This window comes from Aegilops tauschii, chromosome 7, assembly GCF_002575655.3.
Source record: "Aegilops tauschii subsp. strangulata cultivar AL8/78 chromosome 7, Aet v6.0, whole genome shotgun sequence".
NCBI classification, from domain to species: domain Eukaryota; kingdom Viridiplantae; phylum Streptophyta; class Magnoliopsida; order Poales; family Poaceae; genus Aegilops; species Aegilops tauschii.
Window position 1 is genome coordinate 329,709,573 of NC_053041.3, and position 25,365 is coordinate 329,734,937.

Below are 25,365 nucleotides of genomic sequence, written 5' to 3' on the forward strand. Positions count from 1 at the left end.
CGATATTTTCTTAGGTTTCAACTCAAGAGTTACTTTCCACCGCCTTCCCTGATGTTATCTACTAGATAAACAAATTTCTAGAGGACCGTTCTTCCGAAGTTACCCCTTGTCCTTTCGTAAGTACAATGAAGACCCTGAAGAAAGGATGACGACTTCATCATGATGAATTGAAGTAGAGAAATGAAGACATCAATGAAAGGGATCAAATTCTTCGAGAAGAGCAACCAAGGACAAGAAGATCCGTTAGAATTTTGTTGCCAGGACATTCCCCCTTACTCCACCTCTTAAAACTCGAGACGAGATTTCTTGTAGTGGAGGAGATTCGTAACACCCCGGTAATCATGCTATAGTGATCTCCTGCCTAGTGATGCCATATCATCATATTTATTTTGCTAATCCTCACTTTGTGCAAACCAAAGTCAAAATCAAATTCAAATGACAAGTCAAATTATAATTTTATAAAACAATAAATTAAAAATGTTCATTAGGTTGCAAATATTCATTAGATAATTTTCATGCATTAGGAAATTTTTATAGAGGTTTAAAATACCCCTGGATATGAAAACAGTACCCAAAACAACGCCATTTAAGTCTTTTCATTTAATCAAAATACAAACAACTTCAGAGAACTCCCAAAATTTTTGTGGTAGTGAGGTATATTGCATACTAAATATTGAGACCAGCCACACCTTTCTACAAAACTGAATCATTGTTAAAAGAAAGTGCAAATAGAAAATAAGATAGAAAAAGGGAAAATAAAAATTAAACATTGAGCACTTAGGCCTGCTCGTTACAGGAACCGGCCCAACCCACCACTACAACCCTCTTCAACCGCGCCGGGCCATCCCGCGGCTCCTCTGGCTTCATAAGGCCTTGTACAATGGGAGATGCTTAGCGAAGGTGCTTAGAGAAATAAACCAGGATTTCTTTAAGCACCGGTGCCTATTTCTAAGCGTCTCTTCTGTAGAAATAAGCACCGGTGCTTCAGAAAAACTCGGTTTATTTTTCTAAACACCTCCCTAAGCATCTCCCATTGTACAAGGCCTTAGAGAAATAAATCAGACTTTCCTTAAGCATCGGTGCTTATTTGTACAGGGTAGACGCTTAACTAAGCGTCTCTTCTGTAGAAATAGGCACCGGTGCTTCAGAAAATCTCGGTTTATTTTTCTAAGCACCCCTCTAAGCATCCCCATTGTACAAGGCCTAAGATCGACCCCGTCCCCAGGGACGAACCCTAAATCCCCAAATCATCCTCCTCGGTCCGCTCCTCTCCAAACCGCCCGCGACAGAGAGCGCCGTTGCCACTCACCGTGCCAATCGAGCGCCACTCGCCGCCCCTCCAGGTACAGGAGCATCGCCGGTCTCCTCCTGGTCTCCAAGCCAAAGATCGCGACCCCGGATGTGCTTCAACATCGCCATCTCCGCCATCTTTGTCCTATGCATCGACGGCCTCCTCCGACCGATTCACCGTGGCCAACGCACCCCCAAGGCCGCCGGGCCCTCCCGTGCCTCCCTAGTGAGCTCCGCTCATTCCCCCCTCTTTCTAGCGGCGCGCGCGTCCTTTGGGCCGTAGAACCGCCGTGACCGGAGTCGGCCGCCGCCATGGTCGTTTTCCCCCGCAGTAGCTGCCCCCGTTCTGGGCCGTTGTAACCGAAGCTCCGCTCCCCACGCACACACACTCCCGCTCCCGACGTGCCTTGCCATGCCACAAGGCGCGCCCGGCCAGGCCCCACACCCCTCGTGCACGTGCTCGCGCGTCCCTGGCCATGTCGTGGCCGTGCTCCCCCTCACACGCAGGCCCGCACGTGGCCGCGCCCGCTGTTCCCCGCCTCTACCTCCTGTCCGTCCGGCCTCGCGGCCCGCCTCTGCCTTGCGCTCGAGCACGCCCCGCTTACTGCCGCACTCTGCTGCTACTCTCTATGCAGCCGCCACAGCCACTGTGCTCGGCCGCTGTCGTCGACCACCCCGCCTCTGGTCGACGAGAGCGGCCGAGCACAGCGGCTGTGGCGCCACCTGCTCCCCCGGCCGCCCGCGCGGCCTGCTGCTCCTAGCCACAGCTGCCAAGCGCCAGTGCGCACGCGAGCGTGCATGCCCAGCGAGGCCGCCTGGCCCTCTGTATTTGGGGTCCGACCCCTGTTTAATTTAGGTCTAGTATTATTCCTACTTAGGCTAATTAGTGGTTAGGGGTAGTGCCTATGACGTGTGGAGCCCGCTGCCTAAATAAGACAATAAAAATCACTTGTTTAGATTAAAGACAATGACACCTGGGCCCCATCTGCCAGATTTGACCAGTTAGCAGTAAACTATGTTGACTACTGAATGGGCCGTTGACTAAGTCAACTGGGCCCCTGGCCCCACATGTCAGCCTCAGTGGCTAGCCCACTGCTAGGTGACAAAAGTGTTTGACTGTGTTTTTGAATTAATATAATTCCAGAAATTCAAAAAATGTTTAAAACTTTAAAAAATCATATAAAATAAACCGTAACTCCGATGAAAAATTATATATGAAAATCGATCAGAAAAATATGATGAATCTGATTACGCAATCAGTTCATGTGTCACATGCCTCTAGCATGACGAACATGGAACCGTCCCCCTCTCTTCATCAGTTCGAAAAATGCTAAACGCTGGGAAAACCCCTCCGGATAATTTCTCGCTCCGTCTGTAATGCGTACCCGGTACCCCTATGTTAGGTCACCCCTAGCACTGCAAATTGCCATGTTATGCTTTGATTGCTCTGTTATTTATTGTGTTCCCGCTCCGTTACTTCTTTCTGGTGGACCCCAAGACCGTTGTCGATGCCACTATGATTGACTACGTCGACGACGACGCTTCTTCCTTTTCAGCAGAGCTTCCAGGCAAGCAAAACCCCTTGATCGTTCCTATATCGCCCATTCCCTTCTCTCTTATGCTTGCATTAGAACTCCTACTGCTTTTGTATGATCCTATTCTGATGCATAGCCTGATTTTGTAAGCTGCAATTGTTACCTTACCCGTTTATCCTAAACAACTTAGTAAAGGTTGGTTAGCGATCCACCATTGACCCCTCACCTTGTCCCATTTGTCCCCGCTTCATGACAGATAACTCGATCAACGTGATCAACATACAGAGCCCGACACATCACATCACATCCCCTTAGTTGTACGACTCTGCGGAGCTACTATTGAGTGCCGAGGGTGATACCTCATATAGCACTTCTGATGTTAAGTCTGTAGTGTAGCTACCGGTCCTGGTATTTGACGGTGATTCCTCCTTCACCACTCCTGATAAAGACTCTGTCGTGCAACCACTCAAGTGTCGACCATCGAGGGTGATTCCCTAAGTCCACCTTAACGGTTAAATCGAGTGGGAATCCATCGAGGGTGATTCCTCGGGTTTCCCCCCTGCTATTTTGGACACACGGTTAATTTGACTTTACCGCAGAACCATGTTGAAGTAGGGTCGGCCTTGAGGTGTATCCGCGAGTTGATGTGTAGTCGGGTTGACCTATAGGGTACCCACGATATTTCTATGTGGCATAGCCGGGCATTCCGGTCCTTTGCCGTAAGTCTGCGAGACGGGGCGACGGGGTCACATGATCTTGAGTCTCTGCTCGTTACCGCGCGCTCCCAAGACACTAATGGATTTCGGTATTTGATCTGAGTTGGCCACTGGCCTATATGCACAAACCGCCACGCGAGAACAAATATGTTCTCTCGGAATTGTATGTATAAGCCGAAGCTCTTCAAACATCGGCGACTGAGTGACGCGTGCCCGGGTGGCCCGCGTAAGCACCTGCCTTGTATAAGGAGGTTGCTAGGATTGACACCGGCCGTGTACGCAACATGCACGAGTGCGAAGGGCGATGGGACCAAGACCCCTGCGCGCTTAGGATGTAGACCGGCGTGCTAGCTTCTTTGTTGAGCCTAGGTAGGGCTACGACGTGTTGATCTTCCGAGGCCGGGCATGACCCAGGAAAGTGTGTCCGACCGAAGTGATCGAGCGGTAATGTGGTGCACCCCTGGAGGGAAGTTTATCTATTTGTCGTGCGAAAATACGGCCACCTATGGGGCCATCAACCCCTTGTGTTTCGGCACTGGAAAGAGCACATTGCACAAAGAGCGGAGGGCGCAAAGCAGGACAGCAGAGATCACACAGGCAGTTTTTACCCAGGTTCTGGCCGCTGCGAGGCATAAAACCCTACTCCTGCTTTGGTGGATTGATGAGGGACCATAGTGGAGACACATCGCTCTAGCCCGGCAAGGTTGCCTCGGGGCGTGAGCAGCTATGCGCATATGAGTGTACAAGGGTTCGAATCCTTTCTATCGTTGCCACGGCCCTCGTTTTATAGATCAAGGGGTCACCACAATGGCAAATCAATCAGTTTGTACTGATTAGATAGAAAACACTGCTATCATACCTAACTCTGCAGGCAAGACAGGGCGCATTAAATGTGCCGCTTAGTGTCACATCATAGGGCAGTCCGGCAAGCCTTGTCGGGCTGTTCGGCCACCTCCTCACCTGCCAGTGTGACACGTCTCTGGACGGGTGTCATTTGGAGGTAACTTCCTTAGGAAGTGGCTGCCACGTGCCAAATAACAGCCACTTAGCCACTTGGGGGCTCGACACCGCACCGATCGGTGACTTGCGTTGCTGTGAGGTGGAGCGGTAGAGCCTTGGCAGGGTAGGCTGCCCTCATCATGCCCGGCAGGCCTGCCAGGACAGTCTTGAGACTTGCCTTCGGGGCAACCTCGACCTTGCCAGGCTCGCCTGCCCGGCAAGGGAGGTTTTTCCTTGCTGGTATCTTGCTCCTTTAGCTCGAGTTGGTCTTCTTGATCCACTGATCTCTTCTGCTTGGTTTGGCCTTGGATGTTGCAACCTTGCTCTTAAGCATGTGTATAGTCTGGGCAACACACCTGGGGTTTGTTGCACCGATAGGAGCCCCCGGGCCTGGCCTGAACGCGTTGCCGGGCATCGTCGGGGTAGGCCCTATCCAGTACACACGCGAGAGGGTGGTAGTAGCTTGTCCTTTGGGATCTTCTTTGCTTCTTCATTAATCTGGGCTTGGATCAGTTTTCGGTTCTCCCTTGCGTCGCGTAACACCAATTGTAGTGGGGCCATCTTTGTAATGGCCCGTGAATGACTTTAACGCATAGGGGAGTAACTGCTAATTCACTCTTCCCACCACACCCTTATCCTTTGCCACGTATGCTGCATGTATTGAGTGGGGTAGGTAACGGAGGCATGTGGTGCGGAAAGAGCGCTATGGCAGGGACCCGGTCTTCTTGGGTTGGTGGAGAGGGACGGCGGTTACCCACCAAGGGATCAGTCCCCAGCCTCGTTTCCCCTATAAAGGGGATGTGGGCGGGGGTGCAGGCTCACAGCAATCTCCCCCCCCCCCCACTCGGTCTTCTGGTGTTGTGTCTTCGTTATGGCGCGGGGAGGGAAAGAAGGGCATGATGTAGGGTAGAACCCTAGATGCCCGATCTTTCACGAAATGGAGGGGATCACGCGAAGAACACCAAGAACACGGGGGGAAAATCGAGAGGAACACTCAAGAACAAGTCCAATCACACGTCCACTAGACAATCAAACACACAAGGTACATGAACAACAAAGGGAAAGATACAAGGTAAAGTTCGTCACAAATCCAAAGGAGCTGGGGGGCTTGATGATCCAGATAGATCCTTCCCCAAGTGGGTCTTGATATCCTCGGGATCTTCTCCTAGATGGAGGTCTTGGCTTCCAATGGAGTAGTCTCTCTCTCTCAAGAGGAGAACGTAGGAGCAAAGCTCACATACAAATGAGCTATCATATTTGCTAACCCTAACTAGGAGGAGGGAGTGGCCTATTTATAGTATAAGCCACGAAGGGGTAAGTGGGAAAGGGATACATGGGCCTCTGGCACGGTTAGGAACGCAAGGTGCTGGATGTCCGGGCTGGGGGCCGGATGTCCGAGGTCTCGATCGGATGTCCGGGTTTGAGTGGAAGTTCGATTGCTATCTGGATACGTCGCTGCCAGATTTCCGGGACGGGTGCCGGATGTCCGGGCGTTGCTGAGGTGCCGGATGTCCGGCCGCTCATGCTGTTGGCCATCTAATGGGGCAGCTCCTGCGCGGCTCCCCAGGGGCCGAAGTAGCTTAACAACTCTGTATTCTTCCGTCGTCGCTTTCATGCTTCCCTCGCGGATGGTGTAGTTGTTCATTGGTGCTTGAACTCCTCCTCGTCGTCTGTGAAGCTCCGACAATACCTATGCATGCACACGGGAGAAGTGTCAAGTAGTATACCATCCTCGAAGGGGTCAAGTGAGCATGTGTAAAGGAGATGATTCACCTTTGTGTATGTGAAGTAGATGTCGCACGTGTCACTCGCCGAACGAACTCTTGACATGGTGATGTCCGTAGGATGCTCTGCATCATCTCCCACCCTTGGGAAAGATCCGACCTCGGATCGAAAACCAAATTACCATGGGAAAGAGATGGCTTCGCCGTGTAGAAGTGGACATTCACCAAGTACTCGTCATCTTGAAGCTTGAAATGGGCACTCTCCAATGTCGCACCGTCTTGTGATTCCTTCAAAAGGAGTAAGGACAACAAACACTTGGAAAAACAAATGTGGTTAGCGTTAGTGCAAAACCAAGCATACAAGAGGTGATTCACCAAACAAGTGTCGTCATCAAGCATAGCATAGGGTGTGACAAAGGATTGTGACATGGCATGTAAGCTTATTAATCGAGCACAAGAAAAGATATCATGGGGACAAGTATGTAATTGTGAGGTAGAGATGCAAATATGTTTGACAAGAGAATAAGCATCTACCTCAAGGTCATAGCAAGCATTCACAAATTGCTCAATGAAGGGTCTATGGTAGGCATACGAATCATTCACAACACCAAACAAAATGAAGTGTCTAAACACATGGGTCAAGTGCAAGACAATCCAAGCATAACGTGCATAGGGTTTAGTGAAGATAGTGTGGAACTCAACACAATAGAAAGGGCAATTGTTCATCATGTGTGAGGCAATCAAGGCAATCATGTAGCAATCAATGGGACATGGCATATCTGAAGAAATAACATTGTGGCAACCAACCATATTATAGGAGCAAGTAATCCAAGAATGGGGTGCAACACACAAGGTATATATGTCATGAGGCACAGAAAGGTGAAAATGATAAGTCGACGAAAGATCTCTAACATGTGCGTAATCAAGTGGTCCAAGATGAACAATAAGTCTCATGGTGCAAGCAACACAAGTAGTATGATCCGCAATATCCATGCTCAAGAAAGATGTCACCTTGAAGGCGTGTCCTTGTGCATCCTTCACAATGTAAAAGTGCAAGCAAATGCAGTGTAGAAGCGAGTCGTGGTGGAATGTATGAGGCTCGCTCTGAAGAGCTCGAATGGTCAACTCACGTGTAGTGGAAGTCGACACAAAGTCCAAGTATCCTACACATGCGCACAATAAAGCAAAGAACGTATGCGCGTGGTAGATAAACACATCACCCATCATGATGGTTATCTTCTCTTGCACATAACCATTAGAAGCACAAGTGCATGAATAACATGATGCAACAATGGAAATATTCATGGCACTAGGTATATGGTGCAAAGAGTTAAGACAAGCATGCTTCACAAGAAATATGTCAAAATCTCCAAATATATGTGAGAATGCTATGGGGGCAATCTCATTAGCAAGAGTTAAGTCATTGTTGCACTCAATATATGTCAAATTATCTAGCATGAGAGAGGCAACACATGGAGATACATGATAAGAAGAAATAACAATCATGTGCAAAGCATGTAGATGGTTGTCATCAACCGTATGAAATGAGCAAGTATGAATCACTGGTGATGCAACATAAGCAAGCATAGTAATCAAGTCGTGCAAGCTAGTAGTGCGAAGATGCAACATACTAGAGGAAATCATGGCAATCATGTCATGTGAGCAAATAATAGGCATAGACAATGCACATGACATATCGCAAGCACGAACATAAAGCAAGATCATAGTATCATCATAGGAATGGGTCGTAAGTGGAACATGGCAATAACAAGCAATATCTCCACCAAGCTTGCAAATACACATACAAGTACTAGAATCAATCATCATGTGTAATGCAAAACATGGGTCACAAATGCATGGAAAAGGTATAGGAATGAGCATATCATGCAAAATGAACATGGCAAGATGGGCATAGAATATGTAATGGAGAACAACCCAGAACCATGTGAGGGCCATGTAGAATAAATGCGCGAAGTCTTTGCCCGAAGGGGCCGGTGGGAAAACCAATCCATGCGATCCCAAGTCATCGTTGCTCTCTAGAGCTCATTTTGTCAACTCATGGGATTGTGAGGTTGACAAGTATTCATGGGTACCTACACAAAAATACATAAACCAAAGAAATTGTGTGCACGGTAAATGTACACATCATCCATCATGATGTGTATGTGCACGTGTGAGTTAGCACAAGATAAGCATCGCTCAAAGAAATTTGATGCATGGTATAGGAACATGTCATCCATCATGAAAGAATAGTTATTGTGTATAACACGACGGGGACACAAATTGAGAATGCAAGTATATGGCACATCGATAGCATGTTTATTCATGGGAAGCATATTGTGCGCACAAGTATTGAGATCATGCAATGGATGGGATTGATAAAAATATCCTAACATGTATGAGGAAACTATGGGGGTCTCCTCATGAGCAATATCGGAAACATCATACGGAGAAAATGGACAACATCCAAAGCAATGTATATCCGAAGTTAGGTGGTCATGGCATGGCATATGAGATAAAATGATGCAAAGGGAGCATATCAATATCATCACAAGAAAAACAATGCCAATAACCATGGGCTTGTAATCTATACTATATGTGCAAATTGGGTTTATTTTGATGGCATATGCATAGTTACTACGAAGAGATTGAAAATATGACATATGATTGATCTCATGCATAGCATATGACTAGTCAAGCGGATTGTCAAACATGATGTGACCTAAAGAATTATCACAAGAAATCCTATGTAACATGGCATCACAACTAATAGAGTCCACATGGCAATCATCAAACTCATCATAAATGGGTAAATCATCGCATGGGGAAATCTTACTAGCATGAAGCATGGTAATAGGTGGATCAACATCATGCAAGCAATCATTGTCAACATAGTCCACTAGTGGGACAAGATCATCACCTTCACCTATGTTACCTTTTTCATTCCACTCAAGTGGTGTAGGTGAGGTGGTAAAGACCGAATGGTGCTCATCATCATCGTGATGGAACCATGTGGGGGTGCATCATATTCCACCATGGCCATCGTCTTGTCCAAAGGACGGACGAAGTCATCGAGGATCGGCGCGTCATCATATATGGGACCTAGCACCAAATGAGAAGACACAAAAGAGGTAGAGGTCAAGTCGTTAGAGTTGAAAATGTCCTCACAAGACCTATCGACTATCACACTCTCTCTATGTGGTGGTTCACTCACTCCCTCAAAGCCGGTCCACTCAAAGTCACATATGGTGGAGTCATTCATCTCACTCAAGTGGTTGGGATTGTGGCACTCCTCACATGGGAATTGGGGCAACACATAATATATGGGGCTAGTGGTGAAGTCACTCTCACTCTCAATATGGTGGCACAGGTCACTCAAGTCATCATACGTCGTCGTGGTCGAAGGGAAAATCCCATGCTCAACCATCTCGTCGTCGTCGTCGTGGATGACGGCTGAAGATGGCATATCACCACTCTCCTCCATGACCGAAGGGAAAATCCCATGCTCGATCATCTCGTCACCGTCGCCGTGGATGAAGGCCGAAGATGGCAGATGGAAGCATCATCCTTGCTCGTCACCATGTCGTTTGCCTCCAAAGCTTGGTCCTTGATGGTCTCCATAGTCGTAGTCGTCGCCGCAACATCTTGAAAAAGAGTCGTGGAGGATTCGGCATCATCAATGCCACAAAGAGGTATGGCGGTGAAGTCGAACTTGGGAGCATCATCTTGGAGCTCGTCGGGCTTGGACATCGTAGTGGTACTAGCCTCATGCTCGCCGTCTCGGAGCTTGGTCTTCGGGAAGTGTGCTTGTGGTGGAGAAGCCTTAACCTTCATGAGTTCTTGTTCTGCCTTGAGAGCACCAATGTAGTAGTCGTCGAGGGACTTGTAGTTCTCGAGGAAGATAGTCTTGGAGATGTTGTTGTGTAATCCCATCATGAAGTTGAACTTCATTGAAATGGGGTCGTCCACGCTGGCTCGTCGCAGGGCATTCTTCATCTCCTTGAAGTACGCGTCGATGGACTTGGATCCTTCGATGGTGTTCTCCAATTGGTGTAGAAGTTGTTCCGTGTAGGTTGGAGGCACGAACTCCCGCCGAAAAGCTCTCTTCGTCTTGGGCCAACTCATGTTGTAGCTCTCCAAAGGTGTGTGAAGCTACCATGTTGACGCGTAGTCGTGGAAGTTCGTTGTGGTGCACTTCACTTGATCTGGAGGAACTTTATGTAGGTTGAGGTAGTCGTCTATTAGGTGCTCCCACTCGAGATACTCCTCGGGTTCTTGAGTCCCATAGAAAGGAATCGCGTGGTAGGTGTCGAGGTCGTAGTAGCTTGTGGAAGTCACGGACTTGAGCTTGGGGAGCTTCTCTTGAGCGTAGTCTTGGGGTGCTTGTTGGCGAGGATGTCGTATGTCCGTAGGCGGGTCGGACATCTGGGAGTGGCGGCCGGATATCGGGGGGATGATGTCCAGAACCGTGCAGATTTTGTGCTCCAGGAGCTGGATGTCTGGCCGAAGGCCCGGATGTCCGGCCTGACGATTCCAGATCGGGATTTGGAATTCGAAACTCGGTTTGGGGCGGCAATTGATGATTTTGGGGGCAAAATTGGGGAGATTTCGTGGATGGAAGGTGGGAAAACTTGGGGAAAAGCTAGATCCACTTGAAACCAAGCAAATCCACAGATCAAAATCAACAAAACATCATCAAGCCAACAAATCACAAAAAAATTGGGGGCTATTTTTGGTGGGGATTTTCGAATTTAGGACGAAATCAAGCAAAAGAAGGCTAGAAACAAGGGGTGCGGGCTCCAAATTCGTGATCAACATGGCTCATGATACCAAGATGATGTAGGGTAGAACCCTGGATGCCTGATCTTCCACGAAATGGAGGGGATCCCATGAAGAACATGAAGAACACGGGGGAAAATGAGAGGAACACTCAAGAACAAGTCCAATCACACATCCACTAGACAATCAAACACACAAGATCGACAAGGTACATGAACAACAAAGGGAAAGATACAAGGTAAAGTTCATCCCAAATCCAAAGGACATGGGGGACTTGATGATCTAGATAGATCCTTCCCCGAGGGGGTCTTGATATCCCTCAGGATCTTCTCCTAGATGGAGTTCTTGGCGTCCAATGGAGTAGTCTCTCTCTCAAGAGGAGAAGGTAGGAGGAAAGCTCACATACAAATGAGCTATCATATTTGCTAACCCTAACTAGGAGGAGGGGTGGTCTATTTATAGTGTAAGCCACGAAGGGGTAAGTGGGAAAGGCATACATGGGCCTCTGGCCCGGTTAGGCACGCGTAGGTGCTGGACGACCGGGCTGGGGGCCGAATGTCCAGGCTTCGGGACGAGCCGGATGTCCGGGGTCTCGGCCGGATGTCCAGGCTAAAGTGGAAGTCCGGTTTCTCTCTGGATACGTCGCTGCCGGATTTCCGGGACGGGTGTCGGATGTCCGGGCGTTGCTGAGGCGTCGGATGTCTCGGGCTGGAGCCGGATGTTCGGCCGCTGATGCTGTTGGCCGTCTGTTGGGGCAGGTCCTGCGCGGCTGCCCACGCGCCTGATGTCCGGCCTCTGGCCTGGAGGTCCGGCCGCTATAGGTTCAGCAGCTCCATATTCTTCCGTCCTCGCTTCCATGCTTCCCTCGCGGATGGTGTAGTTGTTCCTTGGCGCTTGCACTCCTCCTCGTCGTCCATGAAGCTGCGACAATACCTATGCATGCACACGGGAGAAGTGTCAAGTAGTATACCATCCTTGAAGGGGTCAAGTGAGCAGGTGTAGAGATGATTCACCTTTCTGCATGTGAAGTAGATGTCGCACGTGTCACTCACCGTACGAACTCTTAACATGGTGATGTCCGTAGGATGCTCCGCATCAGGACACGGTCGCGCCTTGGTTGGGATAGGATCCCCTTCCCGTCCTTGCACAAAGCACTCGGCCTGGAGTGGTGGCCCGATGTTCGGCGCGGGTGGAAAGGGCCTTTGGAGGATGCGCGGGCGACATGGTGGCAGCGGCGGAGGTAGCGACTCCAGCGCGCTCGCTACCGGGCCGCCCGTGGCCGCAATCTTAGTGAGGGGTCACGCGAGCGACCCCACGCCAAAGTTCAAAATGGGCACAAAGCGTGGTAGTCGACCGTGGCCTATCCTTCCTTCTCCTGTGATGTCGAAGGTAGACCGCGGAAGCGGTTCGGCATTGGTTACGGCAGATCCCCTCTTTCGGGGTACAACTCATCTTGCGTTCGGGCGAGTTCCTTGTGCCCGTGCATGCTTCTTCAGAGGACGACATCCTTCTAGCTTCGGGTCGTCGGAGACGGCCATGCTCTCTATGGATCCTCCCGAAGTGCCCGGCGCCTGTCCTAGTCGCCACGGCCGGGGCTTGAGCGATGGCGGGTGCGCCTCCTTGAGCAATTGTGACGAGGAAGGTGGCGGCAAACCACGACGCGTCAAGAACAAGGAAGACCGCTCCGACGTGGTGTGATCGCCGGCAGCACCATTATCACCGGCTGGGCCTTCGGCAGTGCCACCATTTGCACCTGCCCTCCGGTTCCTTCATCTCCCCCTGCGGTGTCGAGGAGGGGAGGGACAGAGCAAAGGCATTACATGGCACTGATCTTTTTTTAGTCTAAAATATGTAGGTATTTGCCAAACTTTAGTCTAAATTACGTAATCTTGTTTACCCATGTTTGTGTTCTGTAAGATCTGTACTTGCTCATCAACATATTAGTGAGAAAGACAAGCTTTGCCGGGTACTTGTGCATGTATCATACGCATGCAGAGGTGACATGCCTCTATACATTCAAGTAAACAAGTTTTCCCCGGCAGGCTATCCTGCCGGTACCTCCGTTTGTTGCCGCTGGGCTAAGCCTACCGGCACAAATCCACAAAGAGGGACCAACCCCCCGCCAAACCTTCCCCGTCAAAGGCCACTGCGACCATCCTGATCGAAGCAACGTTCGAGTCAAAGGATGGGAGCTCCTAAGATTCGAAGGTGGCAAGGTTTTCATATGCACAAGTTTCACTTTACAGAACACATATGGATAAGAAAGAACTTATCTGTTTGGCTTGCCGGGGATCGCAATGTAAGCTTGTCTTCTCTTCTCTTCTTCGGGACCAAGTCCACGGTAAGAACCCTGCAACTTAGTGCAGATGAAAATGATGCCACATGCGACCTTATCTACATGATCATGCTATGCTCATGATATGCTTATGCATGCATGCAATCTTCTTTGGCCCCCCTAGCGCTTCGTTTATTTCTTTGTTGCTCAGGGTCTGCGCCTGGCTTTGTACAAAGGATTACATGCAACTTCGGCAAAGCTTTTACAAAAGGGTAGTTGCCGGGCAGGGCCTGACAGCCGCGCCTTACAGGTAGAACTTGTGGAGATGCTTGATGTTCCATGAGTATTGCAACTGAATGCCATCTCCGGTCTCCAGACGGACTGCGCCGGGTCTGGTGACTCGTACTACCCGGTAAGGGCCTTCCCACTTTGGTGTCAATTTGTTTGTACCCTTGGCGGACTGAACGCGCCTAAGGACAAGGTCGCCTTCCTCAAAACTCTGGGCATGAACCCTGCGGCTATGATAGTGACGCAGGGCTTGCTGGTAGCGTGCAGCATGTGTAGCAACCCAGAGATGGTTCTCCTCAAGCAGCACATCATGATCACGCTGGTGCTGTTCTTGTGCTACTTCATCATAAGAAAGTACTCGAGGTGATCCGTATATGAGTTCCGTGGGGATAACTGCTTCTGCCCCATAGACTAGGGAGAAGGGAGTCTGCCCGGTAGCTTGATTTGGTATCGTACGGAGGGACCAAAGAACCACTGGCAGCTCGTCGATCCATCGCCTGCCACACTTTTGCAGCCTATCGAATGCTCTTGTCTTGAGTCCTTGCAACACTTCAGTGTTTGCCCTCTCAGCTTGTCCGTTGCTCCTTGGATGGGCAACAGAGGCAAATGAGATTTTGCTTCCGAGGGCATGAACGTATTGCATGAAGGTGCGGCCTGTAAAATGGGTGCCATTGTCGGTGATGATTCGGGCAGGGACCCCGAAGCGGCACACCAATCCTTTTAAGAACTTGATAGCTGACTATGTAGGCACCTTCCTCACGGGCTCCACTTCCGGCTACTTTGTAAACTTGTCGATTGCAACAAACAAGAATTCAAAGCCCCCGGTAGTACGGGGGAAGGGGCCCAAGCTGTCGAGCCCCCAGACCAAAAATGGTCTTGCCAAAAGGAATTGTTTGGAGTGGAGCTGGTAGACTTCACACTTGGTGACTAGCTCGATTGCGTCTTAGAGGGCTGTGGGCCAGTAGAAACCTTGCCGGAAAGCTTTCCAACCAAGGCCCTTGATCTGATGTGGGAGCCGCACATAGCCTTGTGTATCTCTGCCAGTAGTTCCTTTCCTTCTCCACGGCAAATGCACTTCAATTTCACACTGTTGGGCCTTCTTCTATATAGTGTGTCATCAACGAACTGATACATACTGGACCTCCGAGCTACTCTTTCAGCTTCTTGCTCTTCGGGATGTTCTCCTGTTTGGAGGAAACAGACGATGTGCCGTGCCCAAGTTGGCGCCCGAGGCTCGACAACGAGGACCAGTGGCACCTCCTCATTCACGGTAGCACACGCCTCAACCATAGAGGTTGGTAGTTTGGCGGGAGGGTGTAGCTTGCCGATTGAAGGGGAGTTGTTCCCGCCAAGCTCTCTGTCGGGGGCTTCGGGAAGCTCTGCCAGGAGAGGCTTGCCGGATTCCAGTTTCCTCCTCTTTCTGGCCATTGTTGTCGGGGATACAGAGGGTTGAGTCAGATGGAGAACAGAAGTCCCTTGTTCCACAGGGAGTTTTTGCGCATCGCACTTTGACAGGTGATTAGCAATGTTGTTTTCCACACGTGGCACGTGCTCTGTTTGCAATTTGTCAAAGCGCTCCTCCAACTTTCTCACTTCCTTGATGTATGCCTCCATCAACGGGCTTTGGTAATCCTTGTTTACTTGTCTCACCACAAGTTGTGAATCTCCACGGACGATCAGCTTCTTGATTCCCAGTTATGTTGCAATTCTGAGCCCGCCAAGGAGCCCCTCGTACTCTGAAGTGTTGTTGGTAGCCTTCGTCCTAGGAAAATGCATCTGAACAACGTATTGAGGTGATCCCCAGTGGGAGCAACGAGAAGCACGCCAGCTCCCGCACCTTGTAGGGAGAAAGCACCATCAAAGTACATGATACATTCTTGGGGCGCTTCCTTGCCGGAGATGACTATCTCCAGTACTTCTTCATCAGGGGTAGGCGTCCACTCTGCAATGAACTCTGCTAGTGCTCTGCTCTGAATAGTCGACGTGCTTTCAAACTTCAAACCAAAGCTGGATAACTCCAAAGCCCATTCCACAATTCTGCCAGTGGCCTCGGGGTTTTGGAGTATGCGTTACAAGGGGAAGCGGCCAAAAATCAACTTTTGCATGCTAGAGTACCTCGACTTAGCCCCCTGCAGCAGGGAGCTGACGAAGTACACCGGGCGCTGCACCACCTTCTTCCTTGCTGCGATCTTGGGACCGCCTCCGCTGCCCTGCTCCTCCTTGTCTTGAACTGCATCTGACCTTGATGGGCCGGGTTCACTTTCCTCTCCAGAGGAGACTGCGGTGGCGGCTGCTGCTTCATCTACCTCCTGCTGTGCCACTAGTGCTGCGCTAACCACTTGATTGGTCGCTGCTAAATATAGCAGCAACGGCTCTTGTGGTTTAGGAGCGACTAAGGTGGGAACGGAGGAAAGGTAGGTCTTCGAATCTTGTAGCACAGCATCCGCCTCCAAGGTCCACTCCACAGGTCCTGCCTTCTTCAAGATTTTGAAGAGTTACAAGGCGCGCTCGACAGACTTGGAAATGAACCTACTCAGCACGGCAAAACATCCACTCAAACGTCTCACGTCTTTAACCGTCTTGGGTGCCTGAACATGCTTGATAGACTTGATCTTGTCGGGGTTGGCCTCTATTCCCCGGTGGGACAAAAAGAAGCCAAGTAGCTTGCCGGAAGGAACGCCAAACACACAATTCTCCAGGTTCAGCTTCAAGTTGATCTTGCGCAGATTTGCAAAGGTCTCTTCCATGTCCTAAAGAGAGTCGATCTGTCCTTGGTCCTGACCACTATATCATCCATGTAAGCTTCAATATTTCTATGCAGCTGGGACTCAAAGCCAATCTGTACTACTCTTGCAAAAGTGGATCCGGCACTCTTCAACCCGAAGGGCATCCGTACAAAGCAGTACGTGCCACATGGGGTTATGAACGCGGTCTTTTCTTCGTCTTCTTTGGACATGAAGATCTGGTGGTATCTAGAGTAGGCATCCAGGAAGGAAAGCGGGTCACACCCGGAGGTGGAATCCACAATCTGGTCGATGCACGGCAAGGGGAATCGGTCCTTCGGGCATGCTTTGTTCAGATATGTGAAATCTATGCAAAGCCACCATTTCCCATTAGCCTTGCGCACTACCACTGGATTTGCTAACCACGTTGGATGCAATACCCCTCTGACCAAACCAGCTGCCTCAAGTTTCTTGATCTCCATGGCAATAAACTATTGCCGCTCCAAAGCTTGCTGCCAGACCTTCTGCTTGACGGGTCGGGCATGTGGGCAAACAACAAGGTAGGTGCTTGATTACATTCTTGGGAACACCGGGGATGTCAGATGGTTGCCAGGAAAACACATCGACATTCGCCCACAGGAAGGCAACGAGCGTGCTTTCCTATTTGTCGTCGAGGGTGGCACTGATAGTAAATGTACCATCAGCGCCAGCCAGCCCTGCCAAGACCTTCTTCATAGTGGGTGTAGCAGCCTTGGATCTCTTGCTATTGGAACTCTCCGGCAAGTCATCAACAGGCGCAACGCACTCCGAAGAGGTACGCTTCCCGAATTCCTTGCTGGCACCCTTGCTAGCTCTCTTCTTTTTCCTACTTACCTTGGCGGGGGCAGTGGCTTCGGCAGCCTCTGCCGCGACTACTTCCCGGTACATCTTGTCCGAGCATATGATTGCGTCTCTCTTGTCCGACGAATGGAAATGGCGCCTATTGGCCCTGGCATCTTCAGAGTGTTGTAGGCATAGTGGGATGCCGCCATGAATTTGGCCAGGGCTGGGCGACCAAGGATTCCACTGTATGGCTGGGGAAGGTCGACCACATCAAACACGATCTTCTCTGTTAGGTGGTTTAACTCCCTCCAAATGTCACCGACAGCGTGATCTTCCCCTTAGGACGACTCCTGCCCATGTTGATCCCTTGGAACCTACCAGTAACCTTGAGCTCTTCTTCTGCTATCTGGAGTTTGCTGATGACCTTTGGAGAAATTAGATTCAACCTGGCCCCGCCGTCAACCAACATCTTTGTGACCTTGAGGTTGCGGATTGTTGGTGAGACCAACAACGGCAAGCACCCTACCGCGATGGTGCGGTCCGGGTGATCCTCTTCATCAAACATGATGGGCGTGCGGGACCACTTGAGCGGCTTTTGAGAATCTGCCGCTGGCTCCACGGTATTGACTTCATGTGCCCACTGTTTAAGTTGGCGGTGAGAGAAGTGCAGAGATGCACCCCCGTCAATGCATAGGGCGTCAGTGGCTTTCTAGAACTCCTGTTCATTGGTTTCCTCTTCATCTCCTTCGTCACTCTCGTCATCACAATACTTCTTCTCATGGCCTCTGGCGGGTTTCCCTTGATATTGAGGAGCCTTGCCGGGACGACCTGCTCTGCCGCCTCGGCCCTTCCCGCCAATGCCATCTTGATCTTTCTCCTGATCTCGCTTCTCGTACTCAGCCCTCTGCTTCTTGACGAGTTGCTCAACCTGATGACACTCCTAAAGACTATGGCCCTTGGTCCGATGGATCTTGCAGTACGGCCCATCACCCTTCCCAGCCTTCTCGGCAGCCGCTACTTCCCGACAATCAGTGCACGTGACAACTTCCTTGCCGAGAACCTCGACCTTGGCCTTCTTGCTGGTAGTAGGTGCGCTCGATCCTTCAACGGTCATCAATGCTTTATCCTTGAGCTTCTTGCTGCATTTATTGTTCTTCTTCTTCTGATTGGTGGCGTCGTCGTCATCCTTTGAGTCGATATCGAAGCCATCTTCTTCACCGGGGAGCGCATCCCCTTTTCTACCCGAGCACACTTATCCAACAGAGTGTACAACTCATTCACAGTCTTGGGCAACCAAATGTTCATTTTAGAACGTATCCGGTGGTTATGCACGTTGGACTAGAATGCGGCTATCACAGCTGCGGGTGATGTCTGGGATGTTCCTGTGCACTCAGCTGAATCTCTGCATGTACTTCCGTAGACTCTCTCCTTCGTTCTGTGGGAGGAGCTGCAAGTCGCTGGGCTGCCCTGGTTCTTGATGACCTCCTGTGAAGGTGCCAACAAACTCATGGCACAGGTCAGCCCAGGTCGAGATGGAGTTCTCCGGCAGGTTCATCAGCCCAGACCTCACATTTGGCTTGAGTGCCAAAGGGAAGTAGTTGGCGAACACCTTCTCGTCTCTTCCCCCGGCAGTTTGAACAGCGATGGTGTAGATGCTCAAGAACTCTGCCGGGTTTAGTCTCCCATCGTACTTCTCTGGTATTTCTGGCTTGAATGTGCGAGATGATGGCCAACGCAGTTGCCGCAACTCGCGAGTGAAGGCAGGGCACCCAACCTTGAAAGGTAGGTTCCCACCTTCATCGAGCGTGGGCTCGTCGACGTCAGGGCCATTGCACCTATCTGACTGGCGGTGGGTGTCGCGGCGTTGTTCGATGGTGACGCGCGCGTCTTGCCTCCGCCTGTCTTCCAGGACTAGTCGTTGGTCTCGACGTGCTCGAGGGTTGGATGAAGCCCTCGATACATCGTTGGGTTCTTGGTCGCGTGGCTCGGGTTGCGGCCCCTGCGCTGGCTGCCGCGGAGGGGATTGCACCATGGGGGTGGCCCCTTCAGTACGGCCAGCGGCTTGGGCCGCCGCCGCCGCCTGTGGAGGCCGTGACGGGCTTGCTCGCTGTGATCCTCCCGCCTCGACAAAACCAATCAGGCTCTGAATGGTGGCTCTCCACTCATCCATCTGATCGGCCGCCGACGGAAATCTCAACAGGAGTTGGGCCCGCGCCATGGCCTCCGAAGTAGTGCTCTGCATGGATGACGACGTAGACCGTAACGTCGTGTGGCTTCTGACGGTGCCAGTAGTGACAGCGTCGTGTTCTCGTCATCGTGAGCCAGTCGCCAGGGTGGCGTGGTGACGAGTTGGATGTGCTTGGGGATCGGCGGCTCCGTTTGGCGCATCGGCTGGGTCAGCTCGTCCCGGGGGTGGTGCATGCCCTGCGGCCGCGCCAACAGCGGGGGTGGCCGGAGGGTTGCGGTTCACCCCAGAGCGATCGTCACCGCTGTTGCTACATCCTTCGGTGGGGCGCAGAGCGTGGACGGAATGATCTCTCCACCCACACCTTGTAGAGTGTGGCTGCTGGGATGCTGCTGGCGCTGTCCTTCTCCGGTGGCTCCTGCTCCCGCTTCGGCTGCAGGGGAGGCGATAATGCCGCCTGAGTGGGCCACGTCCCCCACTGTGTCCTCGTCCCCATGCGTTCCCGTAGCCCCCACGGCGTCGGCGGTCGCGTGCGATGGGGTCTTCGAGGTGGAAGGGTGAGCTACAACACCGGGCTTGTTCTTGGGCGCCATGGATGATGAAGCCGCCGATGAAGAAAATGATGATGAAGATGACGCGCTGCGTACGCTCTCGGGTTCACACAAGCGCTGCCCCCTACCTGGCGCGCCAAATATGTCGTGGGAAAACACAACCACCTATGGGGCCTTCAGCCCCTTATGGTTCGGCAGGGGGAAGAGCACATTGCACAAAGAGTGGAGGGCGCAGAGCAGCACGGCAGAGATCACACGAGCAATTTTTACCCAGGTTCGGGACGCCGCGAGGCTTAAAACCCTACTCCTTGTCGTGGGATATCCACGGTCACCTATGGGACCGGGCGGCCCCTTGTTGGTTCGGCGGGGGACGCCGCGTTGCACAAAGAGGAGACTAGCGCGCGGAAGCACAGTAGAGAGCACACAAGCAATTTACCTAGGTTCGGGCCGCCGCGAGGCGTAAGACCCTACTCCTGCTTTGGTGGATTGATGGTGGAAATGAAAGTGGTGGTGCGTGGTACACTTGCCCGGCAAGGCCTGCCTCCGGGCTGCAGTGACCACAAGCGTATGGTGGCTTGCGTTTGTCAAGTTTCCAACCCTCTAACCCCCTCCTACGAATGCCATGGGCCTCCTTTTATAGATTAAGGGGTCACCACAGTGGCAAAACAATCATTACCCACTGATATGATAGCAAACAGTGCTATCATACCTAACTCTATGGGCTGGCAGGGTGCATTAAATGCACCGCTCAGTGTCACATCACTAGCTGCCCGGCAAGGCCTGCAAGGATTATTTTGCTAGCTCCGCATCTATTCTCTTGACACGTCGCTGGACGGGTGTCACCTGTGGGTTTCTTCTGTAGGAGTTGGCTGCCATGTGGCAAATGCTGCCACTTAATCACCTTGCGGCTTGGCACCGCACTGATTGACGATGTGGGTCGTACTTGCATGGTTGCCGGGGTGATTCAGGCCCCGCGAGCCCCGGCAGGCGCTGCCGGGGAGTCCTGGTTGCTTGCTTCGGGTGGTGGCCTGGCCCCTTGCCGGGCTCGCCTGCCCAGTAAGGGAGGACCTTTCTCTTGTCGATATCCTGCTCCCTTGGCTCGATCTCGATCTCTCTGAGCTGCATGTTGGTTCTTCAAGTCTCTTGGTCCTTCAATCCCTATCTTGAGCTGTTGCTTCGATCTTGATCTTGTGCATGTGCACAGTTGGGCAACATAACCGGGGTCTGTTGCACCGACAGAAGCCCCCGGGCCTGCCCCGATCGCGCCGCGGAGCATCGGCGGGGTAGGGCCTCATTAGTGCACATGCAGAATTGCTGAAGGGGTTGGCCCCTTGAGGTTTTCCTTTGCTGCTTCATTAGCTTCGATCTTGGGGGCGGTTTCCGATTCCCCCGCGCGTGGTGTAAAGCCAACAGTGGTGGGGCCACGACAGTGATGGCTCGTGAATGACTTGAACGCACGGGATAGAAACTGCCAAATTACTCTTCCCACAACGCGCTCTTATCCTTAGCCACGTATGCCGCATGCATAGCGCGGGGTAGGTAACGGAGGCGCGTGGTGCGGAAGAGCGTCTTGAAGCGGGTCCATCTGTTTTGAATTGGTGGAGGAGGGCGGCGATTGCCTGTTGATGGAGCAGCTGCCCTTCCCCGCTCGGCCTATAAAAGGAGGGGCGGAGGAAGGCGGAGTCATCCACCTCTGCATCCCTCTTCTCCTTCTTTCCTGGTTCTCTGCTTCTTTTGGTAGTGCTGAAGGGAAGGGCCCGGGGTCAGCCCCCGGGCTTCTGCTCGGGGCAATTGCTGCTTCATGTTGGTGCAGATGTTCGGGGAATGAGCCTGGTCCTTGGCGTGGTGAATCTCTTGGTCTCTTCGAAGCTCGGGCGGGGGCGGGGCTGGAGATCATTGGTAATCCCAACATAGCCCCTCTCGGAGGCCTTGGAGCCGTTGTTGACGAGGTGCACACCTTCCTGCCCGCCAAGGAGGGGAGCGGTGCGCTTCGAGCCCCCTGGCCATCTTGGCCGTCCGTTGTCTCCCCGAGGGGAGTGCCAGACTTGACTCTTGGCCTTCCTCTGGGTCGGTGTTGATGAAGATGAAGCTAGGGGAGAAGGAGAAGGCGGGAGACAGGCCGTCCAGTACGAGTACGACTGCATCGACGCGTTCGTCTCGTAATGACGATCTGCTGCCCGTTCGCCTGGCTCTCTTCCTCTTTCCCTGGCATCGTCATCACCGTTTTCTCTGTTACCGGGGAAAGGCTCGTTCCCCTGGTACTTCCGCCTCCCCCGAGGGGTCTTCTGGCTGGGCGCCGGTGTCCTCCTCTGGCGGTGCCTGTGCTGGAGCCCTCCTTTCGGTCCTGGAGGCGGTGACCAGGGATCCGTCGAGGCGCTCCGCACGTCTTCCTCCTTCGCAGCCTCGCCACTCCCGATCCTGTCAGACCGGGTTCGCCAGCTTCTGACAAGGATCGGGGTGGCGTTGTATCGACGCGGCACCTGTCCTCTTCTCTTCCCACCACAATACCTGGGATAAGAGGAAGAGGGAGAGGAGTTTACGGAGCTCTTATGTTTTTTCAATCTTAAATCTGTAGGCAATTGCCAAATTTTAATTCAAATAATGTAATCTCTCGAGTCTATCCTTGTATTCTGTAATAATTGTACCTATAACTGCATATGAATGAAAAAGATGAATCTTGTCTGGAACTCGTGCATGTGTATGTCCATGCAGAGGCGAAGTGCCTCTTTAATAGAAGAAACAAACTTTCCCCGGCAAGATATCCTACCGGCGCCCTCATTTGTCTGCCGGAGAGCTCGGTCTGCCGGGGAACACATAGAGGGGCCAACCCCCCGCCAACTCCTTCCAAAGGCCACTGCGACCATCCCGACTGAAGCAACGTTCGAGTAATGGATGGGAGCACCTAAGTTTCAAAGAGGAAGGCGAGGTTTCTCATGCAAAGTTGTAGCTTTACAGAACACTAATGGACAAGAGGTGAACTTATCTGTTTGGCTAGCCGGGTATCGCCGTGTCGTGCAATCTTCTCTTTCTTTGTCGAGGCCAGATTCATGGCAAGAACCTGCAACTCCATGTAGATGAGAATGAAAGCAGGATGCAATCCTATCTATATGCATATGCAAATGCTCACGAAGTGCTTATGCAATGATCTGGGTGTGCTTGTGCATGCATGCAATCTTAGTTGCGGCCCCCCTACAGCGCTTTTTTGATTTCTCTTGCACGGGGTCATCGCCCCGGCTTGTACATGGGGTTACATGCAACTTCAGCAATGCCATGTATAATGGGTGGCTGCCGGGCCTGCCCGGCAGCCTCTGCGCCTTACTGGGTGGAACTTACGGAGATGCTCAATGTTCCATGAGTTTTGCAACGGTGTGCCATCTCCGGTCTCTAGACGGACTGCGCCGGGTCTGGAGACTCGTACCACCCGGTAAGGGCCTTCCCACTTCAGTAATAACTTGTGTGTACCCTTGGCGCACTGAACACGCCTAAGGACAAGGTCACCTTCCTCAAAACACCGGGCATGAACCCTACGGCTGTGATAGTGGTGCAGGGCTTGCTGATAGTGTGCAGCACGCGTAGCGGCCTGAAGACGGTTCTCCTCAGGTAGCACAGCGTCATCACACCGGTGCTGATCTTGTGCTACTTCATCGTAGGCAAGCACCCGAGGAGACCCGTAAATGAGTTCCGTGGGGATAACTGCTTCTGCCCCGTAGACCAGGGAGAAGGGAGTCTGCCCGGTAGCTCGATTTGGTGTCATTCTGAGGGACCAAAGAACTACCGGCAGCTCCTCAATCCACCGCCTGTTGTGCTTCTGTAGCGTATCGAAAGTCCTTGTCTTGAGTCCACGAAGCACTTCAGCGTTCGCCCTCTCAGCTTGCCCATTGCTCCGGGGGTGTGCCATAGAGGCAAATGAGATCTTGCATCCGAGGGTTTGAACATATTGCATGAAGGCGTGGCTCGTGAATTGGGTGCCATTGTCAGTGATGATCCTTGCCGAAACTCCGAAATGACACACCAGTTCTTTCAAGAACCTGATAGCTGACTGAGCAGTCACCTTCTTCATGGTAGTCACTTCCGGCCACTTTGTAAACTTATCGATGGCGACGAACAAGAATTCAAAGCCCCCGATTGCTCGGGGGAAGGGGCCGAGGATATCGAGCCCCCAGACTGAAAATGGCCATGACAGAGGGATTGTCTGAAGAGCCTGGGCAGGCAGGTGTGTTTTCTTGGAATGGAACTGACAGGCTTCACATGTCGTGACGAGCTCAACTACGTCTTGGAGGCCTGTGGGCCAATAGAATCCTTGCCGAAATGCTTTCCCAACTAATGCCCTTGATCCAATGTGTGAGCCGCACATTCCTCTGTGAATCTTAGCCAGCAATTCCTTTCTGTCCTCCCGGCAGACACACGTCAATTTCACATTGTTGGGCCTCCTTCTATACAGAGTGTCATCGACAAACTAATACATACGGGCCCTCCGGGCTACTTTCTCAGCTTCATCTGGGTCGCCGGGGAGTTCTCCGGTTTGGAGGAAGTGGACGATGTGCCTTACCCAAGTTGGATCCTGAGGCTCGGTAACGAGGACTAGTGGCACCTCCTCGGCTGCGGGAGCACCAGCCTCGTTCGCGGGGTCCATAGGCCCGGCTGGAGGGGGTGGTCCGGCAGGCTATGAGGAGTTATTTCCCGCAGGGTCTCTGCCGAGAGCGGATGGCTCGATCAGGATAGGCTTACCGTAGTCCAACTTTCTCTTTTTCCGGGCCATTGTGGTTGGTGATACGGAGGGTTGAGAGATGTGGAGAACAAAAGTTCCAGGTTCCACAGGAAGCTTCTGCGCAGCACACTTTGACAGGTGATCAGCTATGATGTTTTCCGCACGGGGTACGTGCTTTATTTGCAACCCGTCAAAGCGCTCCTCTAACCTCCTTACTTCCTCAACGTATGCTTCCATCAATGGTCTTTGTTAATCTTTGTTGACTTGTCTCACCACAAACTGTGAATCTCCTCGCATGATCAGCTTCTTGATTCCCAACTCTGCTGCAATCCTAAGCCCGGCAAGGAGCCCTTCATACTCAGTTGTATTGTTGGTGGCTTCTTCCCGGGCAAAGTGCATTCGGATGACGTACTTCAGGTGCTCCCCGAAGGGGGCAACAAGAAGCACGCCAGCTCCTGCACCTTGTAGGGAAAAAGCACCATCAAAATACATAATCCGTTGTTGGGGTGATTCCTTGCCGGGGAGAGCTGTTTCTGTTGCTTCCTTGTCAGGGGTTGGCGTACATTCTGCAATAAACTCTGCCAGTGCCCTGCTTTGAATGGTTGAAGTGCTCTCAAACTTCAAACCAAAGCTGGATAACTCCAAAGCCCACTCCACTATTCTACCAGTAGCCTCAGGGTTTCGGAGTATCCTCAGCAACGGAAAACGAGTAACAACCGTGATCTCATGGGCTTGGAAGTAGTGGCGCAGTTTCCTTGAGGCCATGACGA